The sequence below is a fragment of the Larimichthys crocea genome, chromosome XVII, assembly GCF_000972845.2.
Source record: "Larimichthys crocea isolate SSNF chromosome XVII, L_crocea_2.0, whole genome shotgun sequence".
Classification (NCBI taxonomy): Eukaryota; Metazoa; Chordata; class Actinopteri; family Sciaenidae; genus Larimichthys; species Larimichthys crocea.
This window is the reverse complement of record NC_040027.1, coordinates 4807057-4816908: the sequence shown is the minus strand read 5'-3', so window position 1 is coordinate 4816908 and position 9852 is coordinate 4807057.

Here is a 9852-nt window from a genome sequence, read left to right as displayed (position 1 = left end):
AGATTATTGTCTTTGATTACCTTGAAGTGAATGTGAGAACAGGACTGTATGCTGTGACACATGAGAGAGAATCAGCTTCTCTGTTTCCTGTTTTTTTGATCATCTCATAGAAACATGACTAGTAAACTGAAGGGGAACGCTAGAAAAACACAAGGACACAAAGGATGTGAAGGATATGAGATGACTTGACATATATGTTACACATATCCCCTGCTGTCAATCAGTCCTTGAGTAGTTTTGTTGTCTGATGCTGATGTCATGATGTCAGTGAAGCCTGAGGGTTGATCTGGAGTTTAAAACAAATCTTTTACTGTTCAAGAAGAAGAAGAAACAGAAAAAGAAACAGCCGATCTCCGGTTTTGTGTTTCAAAATCTGTATCGACTTTCTGAAGGCTTTTTTTTTTCGTTGCCAAAGATAAAAATGAGTAAATATTGTGTGTGGCAATATTTGAGTTATGTTTCTAGGAAAGGAGATGAAGATTTTTCTTTCTAAGGTGTGACGATTCTCTGGTTCTGTTGAAATGTCTGGACTGAGCCCTGCCAGGAATGTGCCTTGGCACCAACCATGGTGGTGACTTTCATGGAAAGAATCTCTAATCGGTGCTGAGGCATAGCAAATGTCCAGTGTGATAAAATCAGACTTTCATCTCCACTTTTTGATAGACGATGTGGTCTTATTCATTAGTCATGTAAAGACAGCTAGCTACATGGCTACATCCAGAAAATAGTAGCACTAAAGCCAGATCGGAGTGATGTCTGCAGTAATGCAGTATCAGACTATTGTAAAGAAGAAAGACCTGAGCCTAAAGGCCTTGCTGCCAATCGAACAGTTGTACTAGTATTAAACCCTCAACTACAGTCATGAGCTTTAGGCAGTGACCTAAAGAAAAGGATGACAAATACAAGCCAATTTTATATATATATATATAATATAATAATATTGTTATAAAAAAAACCTGTTTGGAGCCTATTTGGCCCTGACACTATCCCTAAAGGATCCCGAAGGTGCTTGGGGTGTTCGAGATGGGAATCAGTTCCCTTTGCAGTGTGTCTGATTTCTAGGATGACACTGTAATCACATACACATGCTCACTGTGTACTATAGTCATAAATTCATAGTTCACTATCTTTCATGGCTTACGGTGATCAGAAAGGGGCCAGGGATCAACTTCATTGTCTTCCACTATAAAACACTACACAAAATAAGGAAAAAAACAAAACTGGTAACTGTTGCATGAAAAGTCTCATTTTCACCAGAGTAGAACTAGTGTTCCTTCACTTTGAAAGGAGTCAGTTGCAGTGGTTCAGCATCTGGATCAAAGACTTACAGAACATCAGAGATTCAAGGGTCCAAGTTCAATTTAATCGAAAAAAAACCCCAGCACAATATGTGATTTGTGCTTTTGTTTTGATAGCCCTGTTTAGAATCTGGGTGGAGACCCTGGAGAAAGACCACTGCTCTGTCATGCTGAAAGGAGCCAATTAAGATGGTTCAGAAATCAAAACAGGATGCCTCCTGCATACCCCTTCAGTGGTAGTCAAGGCATGTCCAACTGGGCAACCGGGAGGAAACCTTGGAGTAGACCCACAACACAAGAATTGCACATCATTCTCTCTGGTGTATTCTGGGCAGACCGAACTGGGATGAGATCTTGGGGACAGACCCAAAACACATCTGACCAGGGAATGCCTCTGGATCCCTCAGGAGGGTCTGGAGGACTTTGCTAGGAAGGACGTCTGACCAAGTTCTGAATAAACTGAAAAATCATGGATAGAGGGATTTATGATGGTTTAATACAGATATTTCTATTACATTATTGAACCAAAGAAACACATAAACTGATATTTAACCCTATACGAGGTTCCTGTCACATGTGGTCGACTCATAGCCGTAGGACTCTTCATGTTAGCCTTGTACTATCACCTCTGAAGCTCTAGATATTGTCGAGGGCCAGGCGGAGCTCAGGGTCAGCTCGGTAGTGTTACCACTCATAGAGGAGTGTACCTGTGTGCAGGTATACAGGCAGACCAGACAGCAGCAGTCAGGAATTCAGCTTGGCCAGCTCCCAGCATGCAGCTGGTAAAATGAGAAGGGCGAAGAAAATGTCTTGGGGAGGAATGTAACTGAAGCAAAGCAGAACATTTTCTTAAGTCTTTCTTCGATAGATAAGTATAGGTACAGATGGATGAATAGACATATAGTCCAATAGATGCGAAATATTAATATGAACCATACATTAAGCAAATCTCTGCATGCGATTTAGTATTAATTTGTTGCAGATGGAAAAACAATCTCAGTCACTTCTTGGACTCAGTTGTCAGGGAATTGAATAATAAAACGTACTTGTACACGTACTCATGTGTGTCTGTTTTTGGTCTCAGCCTCTCAGCAACACTCTTTTCCGTATGATGGAAGCTTCAGTCAAAACAATGTTGTTGCCAGGCAGATTAACTGATCAGTATCAGCAACATCTTTGTCTAAAAACAGCTTTCTGTAGCTCAGAGGTGCTATTGTGTAACAATAGGAGATGGAACATTGGATGATTGTTGGGGCCGATCAGCATGATATGCTCCGGGCTGGTTTCTTTTCCCGGATGAAAAGAACATGTACTCTTTATTAAGAACAGTAGTTGTTCTACTTTTAGAGTTTGGTTTAAAGGATGTGTAAGAAAAGAGTGGACAAATCTCAGTCACGCTCAAATAAAACTTCAAGCAACAGCAGTTTCGATGATGTGACAGGATGTCATGTTTCAAAGTTTCTCAAAGTAAAAATCTAGTTTGTTTGTGATGGTTTCAACATGAAACTTTCAGTTTATTCATCTGTACAAAAGTACCAGTACCAGTTTTAAAATAACTGGTTCTGGTACTGATCAAAAGTCAAGAAGCGTGTGGACATAAAAACATTTCAACTGCAACCAGTCATACAGCTTCAGATTCTATTGTGTGCCTCATCACGTTGAGCTGAAGCTAAAGTAGAAACCTGATGTAACAGCAGTTTTAAATCAGTTCACTCCCACATCCTGGATCAGTTTGGATGAATTCAGTACATGGCTACAAGGTTTGTTCCCTACTGAACAAACTGTTATACCAGCATTTAAAGCTATTTGCAATGCTAAACTAGAAGAGAAAAACAGGGTTTCTTTAAACATAACAAATAATCAAAACTGATGGTCAAACACAAGCCTACTAGGCTCTAGACTTGATTTAATTTTGTTTTGATTATACTGCCGGTCATATGATTACATTACAAAGTTACAAGGTGAAATTCCTTGTATGGTCATGGTAAACATTATATCTACTAAACATTAACATGTTATCGTTGGAATGGACAATTGGAGTATGTCAGCATGCTGACGTTTGCATTTAGCTGTAATGTACAGCCCTGCAGAGCTGCCAATGTAACTAAGATTAGTTTAGCACTGAAGAGGAGTATCAGACAGCATTAGCTAAGACAACAGCTTCCTCCATTTTGGACTCTTAGTTTAGCAAATTCCTTGTTTCAAATTCTGTTTGCAAATAAACTGCATTTGTGGAAAATACATGCTTATAATTGAGGCTTTTAGCTTGTATTAATAACAGAACTATATCTTGTATGAATTGAAAACCCTCAGCACTGGAGATCTGGTGAGGGACCTTGAGGATTTAGGATGCTTACTGTGAAAACTCCAACTGTATCCAGGTTGTCTTCAGTAGGGTACACATATTTTGCTGTCTGCAGTGCATGAGGTTAAGCAGGACTGTTATCAATCTTAACGTGATTGAGAAAAGCTAATGGGTCTGTCATGTGTGTGTTTTCATGGATTGACATGTTCTCATTACAAACTTGTTCTGGGATTTCTGAGCAGATGTTTGGTTCCCTTGTGAATCTTTTATCAGATGGGCATCCTGTGTGTCCAGGAAGAGAATGAGATCTGTGTCTGGACGCTGATTTTAATTTGAGGCTGAAACTCAACTTGAAATCTGTTACCTCATTGCAGTTTACATCTGAAGACTACAGAACTACAATAAGAATTTCAATTCAAATCACACTTCTGTAGTTATGACTTCCTTCCTATTTTTATAGTTGTTTTGGGGGCCTGTTATTTAATATGGCAGGAATATTATACCATTTAAAGTTCCCCTAAACAAAAACTCCAGGCAAGTACAACAAGGAGAGTTTTTGACAAATTCATGGAGCTAAATCAACATTGTCACTTTTCTACAGTAAAATAACAGATTCTAAATCATGTTGATGCTACGCTGACTTGTAATCAGGTGAATGGTGTCTCTGTCATTCGTACGTCTGTTCTCACACTATGTAACTTTGGGCTCTGGGTTGGGAGAAACAAGAAAAGCTTTAAGTCACACAGCACCTGATTACTGATAGCCGCCTGTGGCGGCTGTGGCTCACAGGCAGAGCGGGTCGTCCACTAATCAGATGATCGGCGGTTCGATCCCCGGCTGTATGAATTGAAAACCCTGCGGTCTGCATGTCGAAGTGTCCTTGGGCAAGACACTGAACCCCAAATTGCTCCCGAAGGCTGTGCCATCGGTGTGTGAATGTGTATGAATGGTTAGATCCGCAAACTGATGAGCAGTTGGCACCTTGCATGGTAGCCAATGCCATCAGTGTATGAATATGGGGTGAATGAGATATGTAGTGTAGAGCGCTTTGAGTGGTCGGAAGACTAGAAAGGCGCTATATAAGTACAGTCCATTTACCATTAAAGTAAACTGCTGCCAACTGTAGCTGCTATTAGCTCAGTTTGTTAACCAGGCCTTCTGGACTGTGAGCTCAGAACATCAGAGGAGTTGTCCAGGATTACACACATTAGCAACTGCCAAATTTTGGGGCTTACATGTATTCAGTGCATAAGTCCAACCATTATCTGTAAACGCTTATCTTCATCAGGGTAATACTGGGGCTGAAGCCTATCGCATCTGACCTAGGGCGGGAGGCATCCAGTGGATAAGTAAAATATATATATATAATCAAGTATGAGTGTGTGTTTGAATACTAAAGCTACCTGGGAAACAGATACGCTAATGTATATCCAGATGTATATACAAATAGGAAACAGAACACCAATGCTAAAGTCTTGGTCCCTTGCCTACATGCAGATATCTGTTTATAGAGGTTAGCTAGCTACAGCTAATGAAATCTGTCAATGATGGTTGTTATTTCAATAAAACTGATGTTTGTTGGCTTGAGCTGCTTTTATTTCTCTGTGGAATTGTTAAAAAAGACTGGATTTTAAAGGTAAATCTACCATTGTAATTGTCAGATGAATGAATATGTGCAGTGTAGAAACTAACAGAAAGTTTGAGTGTGTCCTTGGTTTGACTTTCTGTCAACACAACTCATGAATCACTGTTCAACAGCCAAATCACAAACTCTGGATGGTCAGAGTGTCCTTGAATGCATCAACACAGTGTTCTTAGAATGTCACAACTCAATAAACCCATCTTGTCAGCAGAAAAAAAAAAGTTGATTTGAAGCCCCCCAACTGCCTGGAAGGAAGTAAACCAGTCTGACGGATGAATTGGAAAATGCTCTCAGCGGTTGAGTGAGAATCTGAAACACCTGTATCATCTTCCACCTGGATTAGTGTAAATGCTGCAAATAACTTTCCCCTCATATAAAAAGCTGGTCTCTCTTCACCACTTGAGAAGCTGGTTTCAGGTGGAGCTCAGAGAGTAAAAAGCTGCAGACACCTGATCTATGTGTGTCCTCACCCAACAATCAGGTCTTTGTATGAACCACCAGAACATCGGACACCACATTATCTCAGTCCTGCAAAAACCTTGTGGACAGTGGGACTGTTTGGCCTCTGTGGGCTGTAACTCTGTAGGCTGACGTGGTTACTGTGAAACATCAGATCAGGACGACAGATTTAAGTATTTACATGGTTCAAATAATTTATCTGATGGTCAGCTGAGGTCACAGCAGGAGCAGGATGGGAACCAACCAGATCTTTCATACAAAAAAAGAGGGGTGGAGCTATGGCTATGACACCGGCTCCACTCTCTGGGCCTGTGAACCTGCTCTTCTTCTTTCTGTTGGTCCAAAACTCCTGTGGTACAAACACTAAGACTCTGCTCTGTGTTCACAGTCCAGGCAGCCCAGCTAACAAACTGAGCTAACATTAGCTACCAGCAGCTACAGTTGGCAGCAGTTTACTTCACTGTCCATCAGGAAACTCTGTAAATCACAGAGAGTTGAGGCGGAGCAGCCGGAGGACATCAGAGGGAAAAGCAGAAAACATTTTCTCCATAAAATATGATCCAGTTTCACCAAAATCAGTTAAATAGTTGGGAGCATCAACAGTATTTAACAGACGTCAGTTTATGAGAGAAAAGGTTTTCATTTCAGTTTTATATTAAACTTTAATATATTACAATCTATTAATGAATCCAATAACCATTCCAATAAAAAAAGAAGAGAAAACGAAATACAACATTAATAAGGGTACAAAATTAAAAGAGTGAGTTTTACAGTGTAACTTCATTTATACTTCATGATCTTTGTATTTTCTCTTATATAGCTGACTCTGTAACCAATGCTGGAGTTAAATTACTGCTATTATAAACAAGATTTAGATCTGTCGTCAGCGAGTCAGATTCACGTCTTGCATTTCACCACTTAATGAAGCACAGAAGCCACAAAAATATTGAGTGCAGTTATTCTGTTAGTGACATGGAAAATGATATGTTTGTTCGGTGTCTCTCAGACAGAAAATTTAACTTAATTTCACGCTGAAAGCTGAAAAGTGGATTTGCAAACCAGGCAGACGACTGGAGACAGAAACAGATGTTTCTTAGAAAAAAGTGAAAGAAACAAACAAATCAGAATTTCAGGACCTAAATGAAAAACCAACCACACACGTAACCTAAATATCTGGCTTGACCTTAAGAACAAGTGGTGATTTATTCTTTTGTTGTCACAAACTCACTTCTTTACAGACATTTTTTTACATTTCTGTTGACGCACTTGCTGCAGAGGGCACATTTCTGAAATTTCAGCAACGTGTGGGTCAGCACATTTTCTCGCTCTTCAGCTTCATGCTCTGCCTGCCGTACAAATGAACAACTTTATATCTTTATTCAGTGATTTTGGTGAAACTGGATCAGATTTTATACACAATACATTTGCTGCTTTCCCCTCTGATGTCCTCCTAATTTAGTTTCCTGATGGACAGACAGCTTTAGCCCACTGGTTTTCAAACTGTGTTAGAAGCACCAAGCTCCCTTGAGCTGTACACAGCACAGGGACTCTCTAAAATATATATTGTTAATAAAAATACTTAAAAAAAATACTTACTTTGACATCCTGTCATTTGTTTCGGACTGTTTTTACAGGAATCACATAGAAATAAAGAAACAAACAGCTCTGTTTCATGAGAACCTGAAGAAAACCTGAGAAAAGCTTTTTATTTGTTTCCTATCACATTTAATGAAATCTGGTCGTATTAACATGATTATAGAGTATTAAAGAGTTTTGGATATTCTGGTTGATTTGCAGCATTACAAGGAGGACTCGGATAACCTTGAATAACATGTGTGTGTGTGTGTGCATGACAGTGTGTTAAAAGAACAGCAAGAAAAAGGGCATCAGTGTGTTTAGCCTAGCTTAGCACAAAGACTGGAAGCAGGGGGAAACTGTTAGCCTATGGACACCGAAGGAGAAACATTACACTTTCCAACGTGGCCTCTTACTAGAAATCCTCCATCCTGAACCTCCTTTACAAAGTTTACTGAGTAGCATGAGGACAAAACTTGTTTTTTATCCTCCTTTTGTCCACATCAACCTTTTATTATCAGCCTTAATCCATCATTTTCCTTCTCCTCCTCCTCCTAAAACTTCCTGTCCTTCTCTCCCTTCTCCACCTTTGTTTTCCCCTTTTCTTCACTTTCTTGCTGTCCTCATCTTTTACCTCGATCCTTTCTGTCTCTTCTTCATCACTTCCTTGTAAAACATTTTTCCTCCTGTCCTCTCCATCTGCTTATTTCTAATCCTCCACTTGTTTTAGTATAAGTGGTCAAATTATTGTTGATCTTCATTCATTGTCCTCACTCTCTTTCTGTCACTCTTACTCTCCTCACTCCTTCCTCTTCACCATAGTCTTCTTGTCCACTTGTCCATTTTAATGTCTCCCTCTGCTTCTTTTCACCTCCTTCTTATCCTCCTCTCTCCCTCTACCATTCTTGTCCTACTTTTCCTTTCCTCCTCTTCCCCATTTTAAAGTCCATCCATCCTATTCAGAACTTTTTTCCTTTTTAACTTCTTCCCCTTCATCACCTCCTTGTAAATTCCTTACTCCTTATTTTGTTCAGTTTATCCTCATTTTGTTACCCCTCTTCTCCTTTTTTATTCTCATTTTCTCCCTCTCTTTTCTCTTTATTCTTGCTCTTCGTACTTCATCCTTCTGTTCTTTCCTCTTTAATGGTCCTCCTCTTCCTGTTTCATGTCTTACTCCTCCTTCATGTCCTCCTATCCCCTTCTTCCTTTTATATCTTTTTCTTCCTCTTCTTTCCTATTTTGCTCAAAGTCTATCCATCCATTGCTTCTCATCTTTCTTATTCCTCGTGCTCCTCTCCTTTTAACTTCCTTCCTCCTTTTTATCACCACCTTGTAAAACTATGCCCTTAACTTACTCCCCCTCCTCCTCTTTTACATTTTTTCCCTCCTGTTTTTCTTCTTCCTCCTCATTATTTCAGCTGCCGGGTCATAAGGTCAACATAACAGTCTTCATAACTGACACTGAGCTGGATTAACCCTGTGCGTTTCAGTGTGTGTGTGCGTGTGTGTGTGTGTGTGGTCCCGACAGTGGAAATAACACAAACACTTACAGTGCGACTGAGCTGAACTTAATTGAAACCTAATCAAACACATTTCAAGTAAAAACTGTTGAACTGTCTCAAAATAAATGTGAGTCTGTCACATTTCATCATGGAATAAATCAGATTTCTGAGGAGGTTTTTTTGTTTCGTGGAAAAATGGAACAACAAGTGATTATTGTTCAAGATGTTCCTGTTTTTAGTTTGGTGTTGGTCAGGAGTCCAACAGTCTGATATCACAGCTCCTCTTCATGGGAAAGTTGGACTGACGGGAACATACAGAACTCATTAGGTGTCCGTGGGGAAAAGTTCTGGTGCATCACTCACATGAATTAGTCATTTGTGCCTTCAATTGTTCTGTTTCCTCAAATTAATAATCACTCCTTTCCTCAAATGATACAATATTTATTTATTAATACTTCCACCTCAACCCTCTCACTATGACTGCTGGGATTCTGTGCAGTTTTAATCCCACAGGGAGACGTTTTAGCTCTGTGAGCAGGATGTGGGATAGGAGGACAATGTCGCACTGTGGGAACCTCAGAATTGCGTCTTTTTGCAGATGATGTGGTGCTGTTGGCTTCATCAGACCATGACCTTTAGCACCACCTGAGGCAGTTTGCATGAAGCATCCGGGTGTTTTCTCCAAGTCTGAGGTTCTCTGCCAAAAAATGTTGAGTTGCTCCCTTTTGGGTTGAGAGTCAGTAGTTGCTCCAAGTGAAGGAATTTATCTTGGGTTCTTGTTCATGAGTGACAGCCAAATAGAGCATAAGATGAACAGGTGGACTGGTCTGGCACCATCAGTGATGCAGATGTTATACTGGACCATTGTGGTTGGGAGCTGAGGCAAGCTAAATGAAGCCTGGTTACTAAAACCAGACACGTGTTGCAACACCTACCTGTCAGTCAAAGTATCCACACTGTTCATTCTGCATAACTTTAAGCCTTAATATAATGTGAACAGGTGAGTTGTATATAAATTCACCCTCAGTACAGTTGTCATGAACGGGGAAATTAGCTATAGAGACCAAAACA